The 22,483-nt window shown below is 41.0% G+C and overlaps 1 protein-coding gene across 4 annotated transcripts in view; it reads left to right on the top strand.

Annotated features, from left to right (window-relative positions):
• Positions 1-22,483, top strand: part of DENND2A (DENN domain containing 2A) — a 94,864-nt gene that overhangs the window by 8,514 nt on the left and 63,867 nt on the right. The window lies entirely within an intron of this gene.

Here is a 22,483-nt window from a genome sequence, read left to right as displayed (position 1 = left end):
TTGTTTAGGAATACAAATAAGTAGATTCTTTCATCCTCTGTGAGGATGACTGATGGTTGCAATGAGATAGTGAAAGGGAGAGAGATTATCTTGTTAGAAGCGGGGAAAGCTGAAACTCCCCCCCCCCCCGCGCAGTTTTTCAGAAGTTTGATGTAAGTTGGGGATCATTCTAAGCCTTTGTTATTGCCTTGGTTTGGATCTGAAAAATTGGACAAACCCATAGCAAAATATTGGAACAGAATTCCTAAGGTGTGTGTGTTTTAAAGTGTAATAAATTCCCACTTTCTCAATTCACAGTGAAGGGGGAAAAAACTATAAACCCTGTGGAGGAGTAAGGAGTGATGGAGGAATAGATTGTGTAATGCCATTTTGTTTCCTTTGATGCAACTGTCTGTTTGTACATGTGTGCATGCATACACACACTGATGCACCAATTACTTGTAGCAAGATAGCCTGAAATTTTTGTAGTTTGGTAAACTAGGTTAGAGCTGTGTTTTTACTGTACCACTAAAAGCAATTAATATTGTACAAGTGGCCCACTTGTGTTTCACCTTCCACCATTTCCAAAGATATAGTGATACTAATTTGTCTGAACATGCTGACAAAAGTAAAATGGGGGGTTGGGGGGGGTGGGGCTAAATATTGTGTGAAATTTTGATTCATTGGGAGGGAGGGACCAATAGATACGTTTCAGTGCGTGATTTTTGTGGATCAACAACATCGCGATCCATGAAAGTTCACACTAAATAAACCTGCTAAAGTCCTTCAGTATTTTATCTGCCCCCGCCCAACACTTGATTTTTGGCAGTCTTCCACTACTGCTCTCCATATTACAACTGGATACAGAGTAAGGAGACATGCTTGAGGCAGCAAGTTTGGAGATGATTGTGACAAGTTTGCTCTTAGTTTGTTTATAAATTGCTACACTGGAGGAATCACTGTTTGGATTAGTCACCTGACAGTGTTTTCTGGTCCTCATTGTCCTCAGTATCTCATGTAAATGTATAACCAGTTGATGGTCATGAAAAGGGTTGGGGTTGTGTGGAGGATGAAGGACGATAACACATTTTCTCTGCCCCTGCAAAAATATTGTCCATATATTGGTAGTTTTCATTGTGTGCAAAATTGTGATGTGGCATTTGATGTACTGCAGTAGGGCTTCTTTGATATAGCTATAAAACATTCCATAATTTGTTTAAAGTTTTAAATTTCCAGCACCAGATTCTCAAGTGGAACAACTGAGACAGGCACATTTTTTTTCTGCCTAAATTATAGGGAAGGAAAGTACTAATAAATTTTTAAAGTATGGAGGGCTGAGGCAACTCCCAGCTGAGGACTGTAGTAATGCCTTCATTTCCATCCGCCTACTATAGATTCCAGTCTAAAATCAACACAGTCCCTTTTAATCTTAACATACATGCTTGGTGGGTTTTTTTTGGGGGGGGGACATTTGTGATTCTCATTGGTCGCATTAGATAATTGAGGAGTATAACTAAACATAAGAAACTCATTAAATGTCAGTGTGCTTTGAATATGTATTAGATTAGCTGAAAGAATTGAATGTAAGCAGGAATGCCTCAATTTTTTTATTAAATATTGGGACCAGCCCTGCCCTTAGACAGATTGAGATTGCTGCCTCAGGTGGTAGATCTGGAGGTTACAAGGTAGACAGATGTGCCACATGATCTGGCCTTTGCCCCAAAGTTAGGTTGCTGCTTTCCAGTGGTGTAGAGATAATGCTGTCCTGTTGGCAGTGTTGAAATCAAGTTAAGCAGTTTGCTCTGTTTCATCTTTTGTATGTAGAAATGGGAGAACAGTGATGCGCATCATCCTGCCCTTTTCCTCAGGCAGGAACATGACTTGTACTGCCCTTTTTTAAAATTTAATTTTAAAACAAACCTTTGCCAGCCTGGTGCTTTTCTATTGTTTTGGATTCCAGCTCCTGGAATTCCTTACCACAGCCATACTAATTGTGGCTGTTGGGAGTGAAACTTCAGCATATCTGGAGGGCACCAAGTTTAATACGGCTGTTTTAAATATTCTGCATGTTTACTTCTGATTGAGAGGAGAGCTCATATAAGCTTGTTGAATGGAAATCCACCACCTGTGTTCTGTAATGTATGATCACATGGGAGTAGATTTATTATTTCATCATGTACAGTACTATACTGTATATCCTGCTTTGCTATAGCTTGGCAAGGAGCTTTGTGGCTGTAAGGAGCCTCATGGTGCAGTGGTTAAACTGCACTACTGCAGCCAAAACTCTGCTCACAACCTAGATTCAGTCCCAGGTAGTTGGCTTGAGGTTCACCCAGTCTTCCATCCTTCCGAGGTTGATAGAGGGGAGGGGCAGTATGTAGCCTGCATAATTAAAATGTAAATCAGAGTGCTTTAAACGCTACATAAACAACACACTTTTGATATTCCCAGCAAACTCCAGTAGTAGTACCCAGTCTCCTGCACTCACTGTTGCTGCTATCAAGTACTGTAGCTACTGTTGTATACCTTTGTCAGGGCCTTGGAGAAGTTTTTTAAAAAAACACAGTTCCCACAATCCCCCAGGCAGTATAATCTGTAATTAAAAAACAGCAGCAAAAAACCACTTAATCTCTGCTGTTCTTAGTGTGTTTTATGGAAGACCTGTAGCACAGTTGTAGTATGCATGTTGTTATGCACCTTCAGTCCTTGGCATATCTTTATTAAAAACATCTCAACAGAGTTGTGACCTCACAAAAGTGTGTTAGATTCCATTACAGAGTTTCTTAACTACCAGCAGCCTTCAGAAAGCTGCTTAGATTTGTGACAACAGAAGCTGGAATTGGATTTAGTGCATGTGTAGCAGTTATGATCCAGTGGTGACTGTGAGAACTGGCTCTTGTTTCCTCCACATGCCCCATCTTCGCCAGGCATTGTAGAAAAGCACTCTAATTAGAAAACTGCTCTCCATCCAATGGCTGATTTAAAGTCTGCAGTCCCAGACCTCACTTACAGTGAAAAAAGACCCCTGAGCACAGTGGTTTATATCTGATTGCTTGTCCCAGCTGGAGTAGCCAGTTTGAAACAATTGCTGAATGGTAAATCAGTACAGTGGACCCTTGATTACAGACGGCTTGACTTACAGACTTTTTGAGTTACAGACTTCTCTGGCCGCAAAATTTAGGTTTGACTTGCAGACTGAGATTTGATTTACAGACCAGAAAAAAACCAAAATGGAACAAAAACGGCCTGTTACGGGATTAACCGGTTTTCAATGCACTGTAGGTCAATGGAGACTTGACTTACAGACTTTTTGACTTGAGAACCGCCTTCCAATACGGATTAAGTTCTCAAGTCAAGCCCCCACTGTACTTACGCAAATTCCATTGATTCAGTGATATTTTCTGGTTTGGGACTAGCAACTGGGTTTCAGCCAAGGAAAACTGTATGGATTACTCTGTTAAGTAGCATGTTGTATTTGAAATAGGTGTAAACACAACATGGTGTCTTTCAAAAAGTCTCATCCTAGTTCTTTAGAATTAGTATGTGAACTGAACAGGAGAACTGAACAAAGCTATTGGTGAGCCCTAACCAGATTGCTTCCACATGCCTGCTGAGACCATGGTTGACTTCACTCTTCCCTATCTGAGGGGAAGGGCTGAGGCTCTTTCACCAGTGCTTGGAGGTTCCTGTTGTCAAGCTTGAAAGATCACGGCCAGTTGAGAGTGAAAGTGGTGCGCTCAGGAACTCGCAAGGTTACTTCTGATCAGAGAGAGTGGCAAGCATTCCTGTTCCTGCCCCCCAGCCCCTAGCTTTGGAGGGGAAAGGAATGGGAATTTTTCTTAAATTAAAAAGCTCCAAGTGTTTTAGATGCAGTGAAAATCCTCTTACGTGACAGTGAACTCCTTGAACTTAAGAAGAGTAATTTCTGCATTGACGTATATAAGATTGTGCTGTTAATCTCTTTTTAAAATTATTATGATTAATTTTCCCCCACTCAAGAATATTATTTCTGAGATGGAGTAACTAGGCCTACATTTTGACCTCAGCATCCCCGAGAACCCTCTGTTACAGGGTGTTATATAAATATAATAAATAAGCCTTTATAAATAAATTTAGGCCTTCATTTCCTGACTTTCTAGAACTGGAGGTTCATAATTCCCTCATCACTTATGTTTTGACCTACAGGCTGGGCATGTAGGGGACAACTGAAGAAAATGATGAGTTGAAATGGAGGGAGGTCCACTTGATGCCCATTTGGTGCTCCAAGCACTGCTAAATGGAGAATTAAGAATTTTGATTTCTTTGCTGTTTTATAGCCATGTTTAAAATAAAACAGACACACTGCAGTCAAGATGATAATGAGTGGCTGAAAAGTTTTCTTTTTAAAAATGTTTAGGTTGTGATTCTGGGTTGATTTAATCACCCCTGCAATTTTATAGTGACTGTGTGGCTGGATTTTATGCCATTGAATGAATGCTTCTGTGGGTCATTAAACTTGACATTTGGAATCTCAGTGCTGAGGGCAAGCTCAAGAGCCTTCCCTGCTGTTACTGCTTTTAAAGATAATGGCCATTAATTAAATATCTCAGGGTGTTTTCTTAAACCGCTGCTCTCACTTTGGTTAATTCAGAGCCCAGGAGAGTTGCCACCACCTATCTCATAGTAGTGTTGTTGATATAGCCATAGGGAGAAACAAGCACCAGGATGAATTCGGGAGAGCTTCCAGCCTTCTTTGATCCTCTATTTATATATTTTATGTGATGAAATGTCTTTTCAGAAACATTCTTTTAGGTAGCATTGCTAGTTTGCTGCAGTGCCTCAAGAGACTGTGGGAAGAAACATACTGGGGGCATGACCCAAAGCATAGATTAATGGGGATTCTATTTCTGAATAAACATAATTATGATGAAACTTGAAGTTTGCTTATTAGGTTGTTGCGTTTGTTTTTTTAGGGTTGGGGACTAGTTAAAAGGTTTTAATCAATTTTAATTTGCATATTATCAAAACCACCATGTGGGTAAATTTCAGAAAATTTGAATGAAAGGAAAGCATAATTTTTCAGACATACAGGGGATGCCTCTTACTTTTTATAAAGATATATGATCCTTAGTATATTCTTCCTCTCCTCCCCCCATATCTTTGACAAATACATTTTCCTTTTATAATATTAAATTGGGACCACAAAGTATTCTTTAAAAGGAGCAAATATGAACCACATAGTATTGTTGGAAAGCCAGGTTTTTAAAAAGTAGTATTGATTTTAAATGAATTTTCTAATTTGATTGGGGTTTGTCAGGGGGATAATGGGGAAAGTAATGTTTGTTCATAGTTTTGCTTCTAAAATCTTGGATTTTGCAATGAATTACTATAGACAGCTAGTCTGAAAAGTTGGGTTGTGTAATTTCTGTAGACACTTGTTACCGCGAACCCGCATAGAATCCAGCAGAGTTAAGGTTTTTTCAGGTCCAGAAGGCAAAATAAATCACTCAGACACAGTCAGCTTCCTCCAGCACGACACGTGTATTTACAGCATATATACAAGTGTAGAAAGCGGCAGCATGGCATCATCAAATGAAGGTGGAGGGGACATGTTCTCTATACAGTGCATATATATACAGTTGAGCCTCTGCTCTTATCCAATCACAACAGGGTCATGCAATATTGTACTCAGGTTGCATCATCCAAGGCACCACCTCTCCAGAGTCACTGTGACTCAGCAAATCACACACTTGTACAACATGGTAGCTCATTATCACTTCTGCTCTTTTCTGTTCAGGCCTGTAAATTTTCAGTACTCTGACAACACTGAATGAATTAAACTTGCTTGGTTTTAATATACAGTGGTGCCTCGATTTACGAACTTAATTTGTTCCGGAAGATGGGCGTAAGTCGAAATGGCCGTATGTCGAAGCACCGTTTCCCATTGAAATGCACTGAAATGCAATTAATCCATTCTGGCCAAAGGAAAAAAAATCACACACACAAAAATCACTGCAACACTCATTGGAAATGCAATTAATCGCTTCCAACCGAAGGGGGGGGGGGGAGAAAAGAAAAGCAATCAAGCATGCAAAACCCGTAGGAAATGCACAGAAAACAAATGGAGAAGATTGTAAATGCACAGATAACAAAGGGACCAAGTCGGAGGTGCACAGGGAACAAAGGGGCAGTTCGGAAATGCAAAGAGAACAAAGTAAAAAGCAAGGGAACCATGCAAGACCCATCGGAAATGGGGGGAAACCCTAAAAAAACTACCTAACCCCCAAGAACTATCGGAAATGGGGGGACCCAAAAAGCAACCAAACCCAAGACCTATTGGAAACGGGGGGAAAACACTCCAAAAAGCAACCAACCCCCCAAGACCCATCAGAAATGGGAAAAACAAACAATCCCCCCCAAGACCCACCACAGCACAGAAATATAACACCCCCCCGGCCCAAAACCATGCTGCAAAAACACCCAGAACAGTTTTTAAAAAGCAGAAAACAGCACCTTACCTTACCAGGCAGCTTTCTCCGATCGCACACTCTCTAACTGCTGGGGTGAAAGAGCTTTCTGTGATGTTTGTGTGCTCATCTAAGAGCAAATACCTGTACTTGGCTTTGCTTTTTTCAGAGGGTAAAGCTTTTGTTCTTGTTTACCCTCTTGCCTTAGTTAGCAAAGTCTATTGAGACAGTACAGTATATCTGGGCAAGCTTGCTTGGCCTTTTGCTATCCTGAAACTACAGTGTATTTAGAATGGGATGATAGTTGACAGGTACAGAAAGAAGTATACGGTTATGAGATTTTCCTGTAAAGGATCCTTTTATCTGTAGCTATACTGTCTGTATTGCAAGGTTCTGCCTTCTTGATCAATCTTTTTTTCAGCTACCACATTGCTGTCCCCTCCCATCCATGACCTCAGGAGTCTTTGTGGTTATGTGATGAACATAATGAAATTCATCATTAGTGGTCCATAACCCTGATTAACATACTGTAACTTCAGTTTTCAGGGTTTGCTTAGATGAACAACTTACTAATTAAGCCAGTTTAAGTCTGTATGTGTTATAGATAAACCTTGGAAGTCTCTATTAGAGTGAGAAACCACAAAAAAGTGCTGTAATTCAGTAGTGGTTGTTGAGAGGTAACAAGTATATGTTTATACTCCTGTGGTCAGGTTGTGTGGCTCTTTTGCTGTTTGATGATTGCTGGATGGATTACTTTGAATTGAATTTGTTTTTATTGTCTTAATAAAATATTCTGGCTGCATTCCTTGAACCACCAGAAAATTTGTGCACTCAAACTAGTGCAGGTTGGCCTGGAAACTGTCTGATACCTTTTATCACATTGTTTTTGTTTATTCTTCCATACCTGAGACATGCTTTTGTTCTAAAGCCTGTGACTGTTGATGATCAAGAGCATACAGAAGGCACATGTCTATTGCATTCCTATGCTGGTCCCACAGGAGGAGACGTAATTGTACCTATTTTGTCTTTAATAGACCAAAATATGTGGCTGTAGACATGCAAATTTTCCATTCCAATGACTGCATCCTTTACTTACTTAAATTTGAGAAGTTAACAATGTATTGTATTTTTCTGTTTATAAGACACCCCTGTTTATAAAACACCCCCCCTTCTAACCCCAAATTAAGAAAATTTAGCGTTAAGTATTCAGCCTCTGGGCTCAGAATGTCAGACATTTTGACTCCCTGTTGAATCTGAGCCTTTGGCATGCTCTAGTCCAGTGGTTCTTAACCTTTTTGAAAGAAACGCCCCCTTGAGCCATTGAGGAAGTTATCATCGCCCCCCTCGCCATGGTGATGATATCTTTATTTATTTATTTATTTATTTATTTATTTATTTATTTATTTATTTATTTATTTATTTATTTATTTATTTATTTATTTATTACACTTAAATCAAATGACCCCTGGAAAAAAAATGCAATTTCAAGAAAATGAAATGCCCCCCAAAAGTAACATTTAATGATTTAGTTGCAAGCGAATTTTAAGATGCAAAAAGAAATATAAAAAGGGCATAAAAACAAACCGCAATGCAGGAACTAAAAATTTCAAGACAAAAACTCTGAAACTAAATTAAGATTGGAGGAAAATATATATTCATGCACACTGTAAAAAGGCTGCAGCCATCTTCACAGGTTTGGCTTCCTCCAGTGCCCCCCTACCGCCCCCCTTCTGCCCCAGTGCTCCCACGCCGCCCCTTTTCGTTCTACTGCCCCCCTGAAAAATGAAATCGCCCCCTGGGGGGCATTATCGCCCACGTTAAGAACCACTGCTCTAGTCCATGGGGTCCAGAGCACAGGAGGGCTTGGCATGCTCTGGCCTATGGGGTCACAAAGAGTCGAACATGACTTATCAACTAACAACAACAATGTCTGAACTGGTTTTGAAGGTGCAGTGAATTTGGAGAGGGGCTTTGGTCTGGTTTGGTTTTCTTTCCATAGTATTTATTTATATAATTGTGTTATTTTATAAATGCTTATTGTTGAATTGCCTTGAGATATAATTAATAAAATGATGAAGGATAGCCCACTATTTTCCTAGATAGTTTCATTGCGACTTTCATTGAACTACCTTGATACGTTCTTGGTAATAAGTTGTACTTAGACTTTCAGAAGCTAGTCATTTTAGCTTCTATGAGAATTCAAGATTAGTTTGCTCCAGAGCTCACTTGCTTATCTTTCTGAAAGTCCATGGTATCTGTAAAGTTGTCCTCCATGACATTTAAAATGAATTGATTTTTAAAATGGTGATGATGATGTCTGGATCATTGACATTGCAATTCCAGGAGATGCCAGAGCTGCTAAATAATTGGAAAAATTGACAAAATACAGAGATCTGGCAATCGAAACATCTTACTTGTGAATGAAACATACCTTGGTGGTCTCCATTGTCATTGGGGCTTTGGGAAAAATATCAAGAAATTTCACACAGTTGCAGATTCCAGAAATAACAGAGCTACCAAAAATAGCAGTATTAGGAACATCATATATACTACGTTGATATTTAACAGATACTTAGGTTTTATTTTTAAATTTTATCTGTTATGTAATACCAGTCAATATTTTTGTAATTTTGATTGACTTGAGCCTGGTATTTTTTAATCATCATCATCATCTTAGAAATGCAGAGCTGGAAGGGACCTTATGGAACATCAAGTCCAGCCCCTGCCAAGGAGGCACAGTGGGGAATCGAACTCCCAACCTCCAGCTGTGCAGCCAGAGACCTGAGCTTCTTTTCCGCATAAGATTTCTTCACAAGTTAGCTTTCATTTCCATAAAAACATTTTTTTTGTGGATGATGAGCAAAGCATGAATGATCTTGACTTTGGCCTCCAGTGATACATTGTGAGGGTTTGACTGTTGGCTTCATGTTCGGCTCAAAGAAATCAGTAGAATTTGTTGCTTCAAAACAGGTGAAATATTTATTGGTGCATTTAATAATAAACAAGTGTCCGTAACATGATTGTGAGTCTTTTCTCCTTCTGCCAATGGGTCCCAAAGGGGTTTCCAATCTTTAAACAGGAACGGATTTCCACAGCTGGTGTTCCATGGTCCCTATAGATCTGGAGGGACCCAGTCTCTTGTGGTCTGCCCTGTCGAACCTTCCATCAAGGGCATGGTCTCGTCCTCCCAATCGTCATTCCACAGGGTTCGTCTCTCGGGGTCTCGGTTCTCCCAGGGTCCTCCCTGTAACTCTTCCTCTTCATCTCTCTTATTCTCCATTCCAACCTTTCTCTCCTTTCTCTCTCAACTCTCTCTTTCTCCTCTCTGTCTCCTCCTCCACTCTCTCGCCTCGGCTTCTCCCCAATAAGAGGGTCTGGGTGGAATCTCTCCTCTTCTATAATCTGCCTCCTCCTTAGGCACTCTTAGTCTCTTCCCATAATCCCGTCCAGAGATCCTCCATCCACACCCATTCCCAACCAGGCGACAACTGCCCCTCCTTCCTTTTTATCTCCCCTGTTCCTGCCTCACACTCCACCCTCTTTTTCCTCTCCTTTCCTGCCTTTTCCTCCTGAACCTTCCCCATTGTTACTTTTGGCATCTCTTTTGTCAGCTCCTCTTTTATAGTTTCTGCATAGCTATCTTTCAAAGTCTCGGTCTTCTGATTAACAATTGGAATAACTATTGAACCAAGGTACAGAAGATTGTTAACAATTCTGGTTTCTTCATCATCAGCATTAAAGTTAGATAATTCACTTGTAGTTATGGTTTCTGTCTTCTTAATGTTCCACTGTAATTCTGCTTTTGCATTTTCTTCCTGTATTCTCCTCAGCAGTAATTTTAAAGTCATTAATGTTTTGTGCCCATTATCCTGTCATCTATGTATTGTGAATTATTGATGTTTCTTCCACCAGTTTTCACTCCTACATCTGAATCTGCTCCAGCCTTTTGTACACATTCTGCATATCAATAGAACAAGATGGTGAAATAACATCTTTGTTTGGAGTGTTTAGCATCTTGTCTTCAGTATAAGTTATTCATTAAGAATTCACGCTACAAGTTTATCAGGGAAAATCCAAAGAAACAAATAAAAAGTCAAAAACATTTGGCATCTTAAAGACTAAGTGTTACATTTTAATGTGAGCTTTCATGGACAACTTAAGTATCAAGACAATAACAAGTTGAGGCATAGCAGTTTTTTTAATTTTTTGAAAAAACATAACCTACAAATAGTATTCAAGTCCAGCACAAAAATACAACAAATGTAAGGGTCAACAAAGGACAGAAGGGACCCCCTCACCACTGCAGGAGTATACTGGATACCTTGCAGTTGTGGGCAGGTATATATTGGAACTACAAAACAAAGCATCCACACCAGAATCAAAGAACATGAGAGACACTACAGACTAAAACAACCAGGAAAATGGGCAGTAGCTGAACATGCCCTAAAACAAGCTGTACATGAAATTCTATTTCAAAATACTGAAATACTGGACAACACCAGCAATCATTACGTTAGACTGCACAGGGAAGCCATTGAAATACACAAACACCAGCAGAACTTCAACAAAAAAGAGGAATGTTTGAAACTCAACAAAACTTGGCTCCCAGCTCTGAAAAATACAGCGTGCAAAAGGTCAACAAACTCTACCCAGCCACAAGGACTGGTGATCACTACACACAAAAGACCAGCTAATGACACCCATCAATCACAGTGACAGATAATCTCTCCTCCTTATCACAACAATATACCCGCAACAAAAACACAGTGATCACCATAATCACCCATCTCCTGAACAGGCCGAAAAGCTGATCCCACAGCTATACTCAACTCCCAAGAAAACTGCACCAGAGCACAGAGTGCTACTCCTGTCCTCTAAAGATGCTGGCCACAGAGACTGGTGAAACGTTAGGAAGAACAATCTTCAGAACGCGGCCAAAGAGCCCGAAAAACCCACAACAACCATAGCAGTTTCCTTTAGAATAACTCATAGCTTTTTATGATCTGTACAATAAAAAGCTTTGCTATAATCTAAAGCACATACTAATCTCCAGTTCCAGTGTACCTGCAGGGTGATCCCTAGTGTCTCTTTTCTGAGTGCAACTTCTTGCTTCATACATAATAAAGTATTTGTAAAATCTTTGATATTGTTTTGCTTGAATAAGAAATTACAGTAATACAAAGGTCATATATTTACTATAATCCTTGACACATTTTACTCTGGTATCCTCGTTCTAACAGTTTCATCTTGACCTGCCAATGAACTCCACCCTCTCTGATGGTATTGCTCTCAGCTTCACTGAACCATTTGAACCTGTTCACCACATTAAGGTGAGCAATCAAGGAGGAGGAGCATTTATAGATCAGCCTCTGAATCGCAACATTGTTGCTCACATAATCCAGACCCAGACCAAGGTGGCGGCCGGGGGGGGTAGTGACTCCATATGTGAAATACACAAGAAAAATAAACACATTCTTCCTGATAATCCACCCATATGTGCTGAAAGAAAAAACACCGCACACTCAGGCCAAACAGATTCTGTCTATTACTATGCAAATTTCAGTTTGCAGATCAAACTCAAAGAGCATAAGGTTTCAAGGAAGAAAGGAACTGTCTGTGGAGTTGTTTCTCTAACATGTTTTTTTCTGTTTCAAATTCCACCTGTGATTACTTTGAGAGGAAGTTGCTCCTTTTGCTTACTGAACAAGCATGAGGAAACTTGCCCCAAAGTACGTGATTTGCAGTATATGCCTTCAACCGCTAATAATTTCCCTGTTGGGAAATACAATTTTGAAACTAAAGGAGAGCAGTCGGAGCCTGACGTTTTCCCATTACCAAATACAGTAGTGTTACTAAATACCTAAGATCCAGTTGTGCATATTCTCCCACCCAGATGTATTTACTGGTTTATACTGCAGGTGCATACTTCTTTCCTTCCCTTCTGAAAATAACAGGGTTGCAACTGAGGTAGGATTAAGAAAGAACAAATACTGCAAACAAATTACAAGTAACAGAATTTTACACACTCACACTGTGTGTTAATGTAAATTAGTAGTAAATATTCCTAAAGGGAGTAAATAAACCTGGGATGGGAATATATGCCCCTCCCTCACAATATTAAGCTGTTGTATCATCCCTCATAATTGTCTATGCAGGCTAGAGGAATCAGCAATATCTGGCGACCTACAAGTTCTTTATATCCAAGTTACATTTTAACTATGGTGTACATACAGTAAAGGTGACGGTTACAGAAAAAAATTATGATTCAAAAATAGCATGGAAGTGTATAGTGTGGAATTGACATTTCCAGAACAAACATCTGGACAGATTTCAAGACAATGAATTAGGTTATACAGTGGTGCCTCACATTACGATGGTAATTCGTTCCAGCGAAATCGCTGTAGAACGAAAACATCGTAAAGCGATTTTTAAAAGCCCATAGAAACGCATTAAAACCCGATTAATGCATTCCTATGGGCTTGAAATTCACCGCCCAACGAAGATCCTCTATAGCGCGGCCATTTTCGCTGCCCGTGCAGCGAGGAATCTGTGCCAGAAAACAGCGGTCAGCCATTTTTTAACCCAGCGGCCATTTTGAAACCGCCAATCAGCTGTGCGAAAACCTTTGTTTTGCGATAATCGGTTAGCAAAAATCTTCATTTTGCGATAATCAGTAACCGATCATCGCAAAGCGAAAAAACCCCATAGGAACATTGTTTTGCGATCGCAAAAATTTCTTCGTTATGCGATTTCATCGTTAAACGAAGCGCTCATCTTGCGAGGCACCACTGTACTTCTATCCAAACTATGGACATGTTTGGGTCTTGTACATCTTCTTGAAACTTTTTTTTACAAGAGACCTTAAAAATAAGAGAGAAAATTCAAATGATAGCACTGCTTTTGTACACAAATTCACTCATAGTCCTTTATGTAAAACAGAATTTAGAGGAAATCAGAGCGGAGGTTAATATGCTACAAAAGTCTTTTGTCTCCCAGCTTTCTGGAACAATCAAATTACGATCATAAATATGCAAATCATGGCCTCTGAAGAGACAGTTGTATCTTTCAGCTACATGTAAAGCTTGGAAAAGTTAATTTTTGGAGTAGAAATCACTGAATCCTCTCAAGAGCTTGGGGCATTCTGCCTGGGAGATTATGGGAATTGTAGCTGAAAACTTTTTCCAAACTATGCTGCGATACAAAACTCCTGAGAAATTCAGGAAAATTGCATGTTTATCAGTAGAGGGCTTGATTTAGGAATTAGAGTTCTCTGTACAATGGGAATGTGCTATTTGGATTTTTCGACTCCCAGCTCCAAGATTTCTGCAAGAATTCCCTAGGTAGAATTCTGGTACAGTGGTGCCTCGACTTACAAATGTCCCGACATAGGATCATTTCAAGTTAAAACCAGCTCCGGCTGCAAAATTTTGTTTCAGCTTGCAGCTGGAGCTTCCAGTTACGAACAGAAAAAGGCAGGGGGAAAGGCGGGAAATTCAAATTGCTAACTGTTGGTGGAAAAGAGGCTGCTTCTTTGTAGCTCTTTCGCCCCAGCAGTTAGTGTGCGATCGGAGGAGGCTTCAGACTGCCTGGTAAGGCAAGGTGCTGTTTTCTGCTTTTTAAAAACTGTTCTGGGTGTTTTTTCAGCGTGGTTTTGGGCTAGGGGGGTTGGTTATGTTTTTGTGTGTGATGGGTCTTGCAGGTTTGTTTGTTTTGGGGTTTTTTTCCCCATTTCCGATGGGTCTTGGGGGTTTGGTTGCTTTTTGAAGTGTTTTCCCCCCATTTCCGATGGGTCTTGGGGGGTTTGTTTGCTTTTTCGTTTCCCTCCCCATTTCTGATGGGTCTCATGGGATTTGGTTGCTTTTTGGTTTTTCCCCATTTCCGATGGGTCTTGCCTGCTTCGCTTGCTTTTTTCTTTGCTTTCTTTGCATTTCCGATGTGCTCTGATGGCTTTTTGCTTTACTTTCTTTGTATTTCCAATGGGTCTTGCATGCTTTGCTTGCTTTTTGCTTTACTTTCTTTGCATTTTCAATGTGCTCTGCTTGCTTTTTGCTTTGCTTTCTTTGCATTTTCGATGTGCTCTGCTTGCTTTTTGCTTTGTATTCTTTACATTTCCGATGTGCTCTGCTTGCTTTCTGCTTTCTTTGCATTTATGATGGGTCTTGCATGCTCTGCTTGCTTTTTGCTTTGCTTTCCTTGCATTTCTGATGGGTCTTGCAAGCTTCGTTTGCTTCCCCCCCACACACACATTTTGCCGGAAGAGATTAATCATGTTTCTGATGGGTCTTGCAGTGACTTTTTTGAGGCGATTTTTTACTTTGGCCGGAACGAATTCATTGCATTTCAATGCATTTCTATGGGAAATGGTACTTAGACTTATGACCATTTTGAGTTACGACTGGAGTTCTGGAACCAATTAAGTTCGTAAGTCAAGGCATCATTGTAGTTATAGTCCACAGACCCACACATGTAGTTCGCTCACCTGGGCTGGGTTCTTTCTCTATGGCTGTGTGGCTGGCTCAAGCCCGGGCTCTTGTTAATCTACAAAAAAAGGAATGCACAGCAGTGTTTTCTAGGAGTTGTAGTCTTACTGCCATTTATGCTCTATAGAGGGTGTTTCCTGAAGAACTACAACTCCCAAGATGCACAATGACAGCTTTTCCTTTCCTCCTCCTCCTTTGCACATTAGCAACAGGAAGAAAGGCTCAACATAGTTGAGGACCCTGGACTTAATGAGTGAAATGTAGGTATATGTGGGTCTCTGGCCTGGAACTCCCAGAATTCTGCCTGGGGAGTTCTCGGAGAATTTGGGGAACTGGAATTTTTGAAAAGCCCAAAACCAAATGGAACATCTCTACTGTATAATTAATTCTCAATATGGTATGTCTCTCAGCCATAGACTGATATAAGTAATGGTAATGGTAACAGTTTCTGTTCATGGGGTTTTCTTGGCAAAGATACTGGAGTGGCCTGCCAGTTCCTACTCCAGGTGAATCGCGTTTAGTCAGAACTCTCCACTATGACCTGTCCGTCTTGGGTATCCCTGCACGGCATAGCCCATAGCTTCTCTGAATTACTCAAGCCCCTTTGCCACGACAAGACAGCAATCCAAGACAGCAGCCACTAAATTAAAAGACGCCTGCTTCTTGGGAGGAAAGCAATGACAAACATAGACAACATCTTGAAAAGCAGAGACATCACCTTACCGAAAAAGGTCCGCATAGTCAAAGCTATGGTTTTTCTAGTAGTGACATATGGAAGTGAGAGCTGGACCATAAAGGCTGACCGCTGAAGAATTGATGTTTTTGAGTTGTGGTGCCGGAGGAGACTCTTGAGAGTCCCCTGGACTGCAAAGAGAACAAACTTATCCATTTTGAAGGAAATCAACCCTGAGTGCTCGCTGGAACGACAAATCCTGAAGCCGAGGCTCCAATACACTTTGGCCATCTCATGAGAAGAGAAGACTCCCTGGAAAAGACCCTGATGTTGGGAAAGTGTGAAAACAAGAGGAGAAGGGCACGACAGAGGATGAGATGGTTGGATAGTGGCACCGAAGCGACCAACATGAACTCTGGGAGGCAGTGGAAGACAGGAGGTCCTGGCATGCTCTGGTCCATGGGGCCACGAAGAGTCAGACACGACTCAAGACTAAACAACAACAACATTAATGGTAATGGTTCCCCTTGACAATTTGTCCAGTCATGTCCGACTCTAGGGGGCGGTGCTCATCTCGATTTCCAACCCATAGAGCTAGCGTTTGTCCGAAGACAATCTTCCGTGGTCACATGGGCAACACGACTAGACACGGAACACAATTAATTCTCAATATGGTATGTCTCTCAGCCATAGACTGATATAAGTAAAGTTATTTATTTAGTGATGGTTTGGCTTCTGTTGAGAATGGGAAATACCCTTGTTGAGGTAGGGCAAATACCCTTACTAGATTGCTACAAAATTATAAAGAAAATGAGCCTGTGAGTTCTGCAGACCTCTAGATCAGATAAAGGTAGTATAAAACTTGAGGAGAAGGCAGAAGTCAAAAATTGGGCCAGACTGCCAACAAAGCAAAATAGAATTTAGATCCAACGTTAAGCAGAGGTAACAAAGGTATAATTTTGGAGTCTGCCCCCTCTACTGGAAGATGAGACTGCAATGACACGTTTGCAGTCGTTCCTTCTCGACTGGAGCTGATGAGCAGTGATGCATTTGCATTCCTACGAAGAGGAATATATGGTGCGAAGACTGAGAGGTGGCAGTGCAACTGAGCATGTTGCTTTCCTCCACAGATACTGAAAGGTTGAGCTCATTGCTGCTTAGCCGGGAGGGAGAGATTTCTACCCTTTCCAAACAGCTGTAGAAGTTCATGCTATGCAGCCGTCCTGTGTGTGTGTGTGTAGGGAGTTTATGTGATGGAAAGAAGCAGAAAATTGCTTTTCCCGAATGCTTCCTTCTCTCTTCTCGTGCTTTGGCTGCAAGCCAGCCATGCTGGAAACTCTGCTCACATGACAAGAGGGGAGTGGGCCTAAGGAAAGAGGCCCACAAAAAGAAAAATGGGGATAAGGGTGGTGGAAAAAACAAAAGGCAAGTGGATATCTGACTAAGCTTTTAAATCTACTCTGAGCTCTGTCACTAGGACTGGAAATCATCTTAGTCCGGAAGGGTTCGTATGTCTATAGAGTCTAGCTGAATCATTAGCATATGGATTGGAAATTGAAGCATTAATCTTCCCCATTGCAGAATTTATTTGAACCAGCAGCATGATGTATAAAAATCCTACCCCTAGCTTTATATTGTATTTCTAGTTATATTACCCCTTTTAGCCACATTACTCATCTCCAGCAATTTGTTATCTGCTATCCAAGACAAGAAAGACAGTATAGCACAACACTTGAAAAAAAATCTTCCTTTTGACTGCATAGCCATTTATGTTGGTGGGAGAAGAATTTTGGGAATTGTAATCCAAAAAGAGTAAATTTTTTAAAGCTCTGGTGCAGGGAATAGAAGAGAAGCTTCTGCCTTACCTGTGTCGCTGTCAGGATTCCAGGTTATAGTGGCTGAGTACTGGTTTAAATCTCAGGGAATTGCTAGGATTCTGGGAAGAAAAATCTCCATGACGTGTCTTTAAAGCCTGGGCCCCCATCTCTACCCATTCCCAACTGATTCACAACTCCCTAAATTGCTAAGCAAAGGTGTTTGCCATGTGTGTTGCTCAGCCTCCCCCCCCCATAACAGCACAAAGCCCTACAAAGTTCCTGGCTATGAAATGTCAGGGAACAGGATGTTGCTGATGTGGCAGCCCTATCAGGAGAGGAGTCTCAAGCCTCTCAGTTGAAGATTTGAGCTTAAACTTAAATCCCAGAGCTATCCTGGATTCTGCATGCTCAGGCCTTGGAAATCATTTCTGGCAAAGAAAGAAATAAGCGTGCCTGGGAGGCAGTACACTGTAATTGGGTAATCCAGGTATGTTATTAAGACTTAGAATCATGGCATTCTGCCATTGACAGGTTAATGGAGCAGTATCTCAAAGAAGTGACTTTTTAAGACAACCAATCCCACAGTATCACAGCCGGCATGGTATTCTGGGAGTTATAATCTAAAAAGTAACTTTTTAGTAGTTCTTTAGTATTTTGATGACTCCAAGTCAAAGTAGAGAGCATTTCTGGATCTGAATGCATCCATGCATAACCACACCTAACCACGACAATAGCTTGCTCCAGAATTAAATTCATGACAGCTTTTATAAACATGGTCCAGTATGTTCTTGTTCCTTCTTGGATGCACATCTTAATGTGGTGAAGGGATTTGAATGTGTCAGTAATGCCATAAAGAGCTAGATTCCTATTACAAGATTGGACTTGACTTCTAGCAAGGCGGAATATTCACAACTGAGGCATCCAATTTACCCTCTTCAGGAGTAATGTCTGCATCATTAGAAGTGAATGAGTAGTTTCAATGGTGATGGGGCGAGGAAAACATATGGAGAGCAGCTACTGGGCAGGAGTGGTAGTGGAAGGTGGTGCTGGTGGAGGAGCTTTCATATACATCAGCAGCAACATTCAAGGCAATGGTAAATCACTGCTGAACCTTTCTTACTTTGAAAACCCTATAATGAGACAGTCTAAAATGAAACAAGAGATTCCTAGAAGATGAGACCCCAGGCCAGAAAGCATTCAGTCAGCTACCGGAGAAGAACAAAGGACCCAGTACAAATAGCACTGTTGCTAATGATGCAGCTAAATTAAAGCCAAAAGAACATCTAGTGGCTGACTTGCCCAGAAGTGAAGGGAAAGTCCAATGCTGCACAACACACACAATTGGAACATGGAACATGAGAAGTATGAATTGAGTTAAATTGGAAACTATAAAGCAAGAAATGAAATGTTTAAACATCACAGGGCTTGGTGACTGTGAATTAAAGTGGACTGGACGGGGGCATTTTCAGTCAGATAATTACAAAGTATTTTACTCTGGAAATAACAAACCCAGAAGAAACGGAATGGCTCTAAAACTCAGGCAGGATGTAGCATGTTTTGCTGCCATGTGGCCAGAAGACCCAGAAATATCACAAAAGGTTAATCAATGGGTCCCACTGCAGTTTCATCCGCTTGTTCAGTTTCCTATCTAAAACAAGCTATCCAGATAGTAACCAAATCCCGTCTATTAGGGCTCATGCTGGTAAGGTGAATTTTTGCCATTCTAGATGGTTTGGATCACAACTTTCACAAATTCTTATATTGGCCATGCTGTGTGACTGCAGACCAGAACGTCTGGAGATCAGAATTTCTCCCTGATTATGCCACAGAACAGAGTAACAGAATTCCTTTCTCTTGTTCACCTGTTGAGTCCGGGCTAGCCCCTAGACTTTCCAAGTCAAAATTAATTGTCAATAAATCTTGACTCGAGAGAGAGTTCAAATGGTTGCTGTTTTATTTAGCTAGATAAAAGTGTGATGGAAGTCATGTCTCCAAGTGTAGGCAGGAATAACCGTATGTTGTACAGGAAGACTAGAACTTTTATAACATTGGTTACACAAGGGAAGGGGAGGAGGAATGGGTGGTTCATGGTACAAAGAAGTAGGAGGAGACGTAGGTGATTCATGACCTATTGGCAGAGAGTAGGGGGTTACAAAGGAATCCAAAACTTTATCTGAGTGGGAATCACAGGAAAGATGGAATTTTACAACAGGGTTGGTCAACAGACAGCAATTATGGAAATACATGGTTACATTGTTGTATTGTCTTGACAGGAAAACAATCCATTATCTTGCAAAGAGGTTACAAGGTTGAAGACTTCCAAGGTGATAGAAAATAATGTTTGTATAGGAAAAGGTATTGTGCAACTATCCAGGTTCAGTTCGATTTGCATAAGATTGCCTGGGGCAAGAGGGACAAAAACCCAGCTGTGTCTGTTGGTGGAAGGAATGACCCCTGCTGTGTTTGTTTGCTCCTCAGATCTAGATTGGAAGGTGAGATAACCTGCCCTGGTAAAGGAAAACCTGCCCAGCCTTATTCCTTTAAAGAAACTCTTTGAGGGAACAAAAACATGTAGATATATGTATAAATCTGACTGTGTTTTATCTTTCCAAATTGTATTCTGTGTGATCTGATTAGAGCTGTGTTCTTCTTGCATGTTTTATGTACAGTGGTGCCTCGCATAATGAGTGCACCGTTTAACGACGAATTCGCATAGTGACACGTTTTTTGCGATCGCTAATGGGATCGCATTGCGATGATCTAAATGGCTGAAAATTGCATTGCGGTGATCGGTAAGCGTTTCACTTACCGATCTTCACATTGCGATGTTTTTTTAAACAGCTGATCGGCGGTTCAAAAATGGCCACCAGGTGCACAAAATGGCCACCCGCAGCATTTTCACCCACTGCTCTCGCTTACCGAGTCAGCAAAAATGGTGGCACTATGGAGGATCTTCGCTCAACGGTGAGTTTTCCCTCCATAGGAATGCATTAAACGGAGTTTAATGCGTTCCTATGGGGTTTTTCTTTCCGTTTAGCGACGATTCCGGATAGCGACAATCCTGGAATGGATTAATGTCGCTATGCGGGACACCACTGTAGTGCCATGGTCCCTTCACACATATAGACCTGGTAGCCAAATGGCAGCATCAAGTGGGGACAGGAACGAAATTTATGGCATCAGTGTACCTTTCTAAGGATTTTGATTTTAGTCCCACACAGAGAAGGAATCTATTCATTTATCGAACATATATTTTGCATCCTTTTAGTCTTGTGTTTGTTGTGTCTGGGAAAGCTATGCAGTGTTGTCCCACAACATCTGATTGCCTTGATGGGTAACCTGTATTGTGCACAAGAGACTAATGTTGAAATCGAACATAGAGAAATCGAAGAGCTTCCCATTTACATAGGTGTCAGACATGAATGTTTTGAGTTGTTTAGCTAAAATATTTAAACAAAGGCTATTAATCTTTAGACATATCATGAAAAGGTAAAGCTAACTGGAAAAGCAGTTATCTTAAGAAAAACAGAAGGCAGTTAGAGAGGAAGCCCTAACATGAAATGAGTTAATTCAATAGAGTAAGCTACAGTCTTTAGTTTGCAAAACCTAGGCAGCGCTGTTAATGATAGAACCTTCTGGAGCCTATTAATTTGTAGTGTCACCATAAGTTGCAAGCAACACCATCACACATAACAAGCTCAAAAGCTCAGTCTGCAGGATCTCCTCTCATTAAAAGATCATGGGAGAATGGCTAAAGCACATGATTGAAACATTCTCTAGTTATTGGGCTTTAACAAATCTAAAGAGGAAGAATTAAAGAACCTCTTAATGAGGGTGAAATAGGAGAGTGCAAAAAATGGTCTGAAGCTCAACATCAAAAAAATAAGATCATGGCCACTGGTCCCTTCACCTCCTTGGCAAATAGAAGGGGAAGATATGGAGGCAGTGAGAGATTTCATTTTCTTAGGCTCCATCATCACTGCAGATGGTGAAAGCAGCCATGAAATTAAAAGATGCCTGCTTCTTGGGAGGAAAGCAATGACAAACCTCTACAGCATCTTAAAAAGCAGATGTCGTCAAAGGTCCGCATAATCAAAGCTATGGTTTTTCCAGTAGCGATGTATGGAAGTGAGAGTTGGACCATAAAGAAAGCTGACCACCGAAGAATTGATGCTTTTGAATTGTGGTGTGAGGAGACTCCTGAGAATCCCCTAGACTGCAAAGAGATCAAACCTATCAATTCTGAAGGAAATCAACCCAGAGTGCTCACTGGAAGGACAGATCCTGAAGCTGAGGCTCCAATACTTTGGCCATCTCAGGAGAACACTCCTTGGAAAAGATCCTGATGTTGGGAAAGTGTGAAGACAAGAGGAGAAGGGGACGACAGGGACGGGATGGTTGGACAGGGTCACAGAAGCTACCAACATGAATTTGACCCAACTCCGGGAGGCAGTTGAAGACAGGCGGGCCTGGCGTAGGGTCACAAAGAGTCGGACACAACTTTATGACTAAACAACAACAAAATCTAAAGAAATACTCCCCAAAGCAGCTTACAAGTAAAGGAGCATGTGAGGCTGTATAGCATAGATAAATACTGTACTGTACTTCGTTTAGTTCGTTTAGTCATTTAGTCGTGTCCGACTCTTCGTGACCCCATGGACCAGAGCACGCCAGGCCCTCCTGTCTTCCACTGCCTCCCGGAGTTGGGCCAAATTAATGCTGGTAGCTTCGATGACACTGTCCAACCATCTCATCCTTTGTCGTCCCCTTCTCCTCTTGCCTTCACACTTTCCTAACATCAAGGTCTTTTCAGTCTTTGCCAAAACTAAAGTTTTATTTCCATTTGTAATATGGGAGTCCCCATAGAAAATCTGGGAATTCAAACTGAATAACCTAATAGACTGGAATTATGTTTATCATGCATCCTTCCGGTGATGTGATTCCTATACATGCCTATTTAATGTAATGGTTAAGACATTAGTTAGAGCAGAGGTGAACAAGCCTCTGACATAATGTACTATTTAGTCTGGTGTGTGTTTAGTCGTTTAGTCGTGTCCGACTCTTCGTGACCCCATGGACCAGAGCACG

Source organism: Pogona vitticeps, chromosome 5, assembly GCF_051106095.1.
Source record: "Pogona vitticeps strain Pit_001003342236 chromosome 5, PviZW2.1, whole genome shotgun sequence".
Taxonomy (NCBI): Eukaryota; Metazoa; Chordata; class Lepidosauria; order Squamata; family Agamidae; genus Pogona; species Pogona vitticeps.
This window is presented reverse-complemented; position numbering and strand designations above follow the sequence as displayed.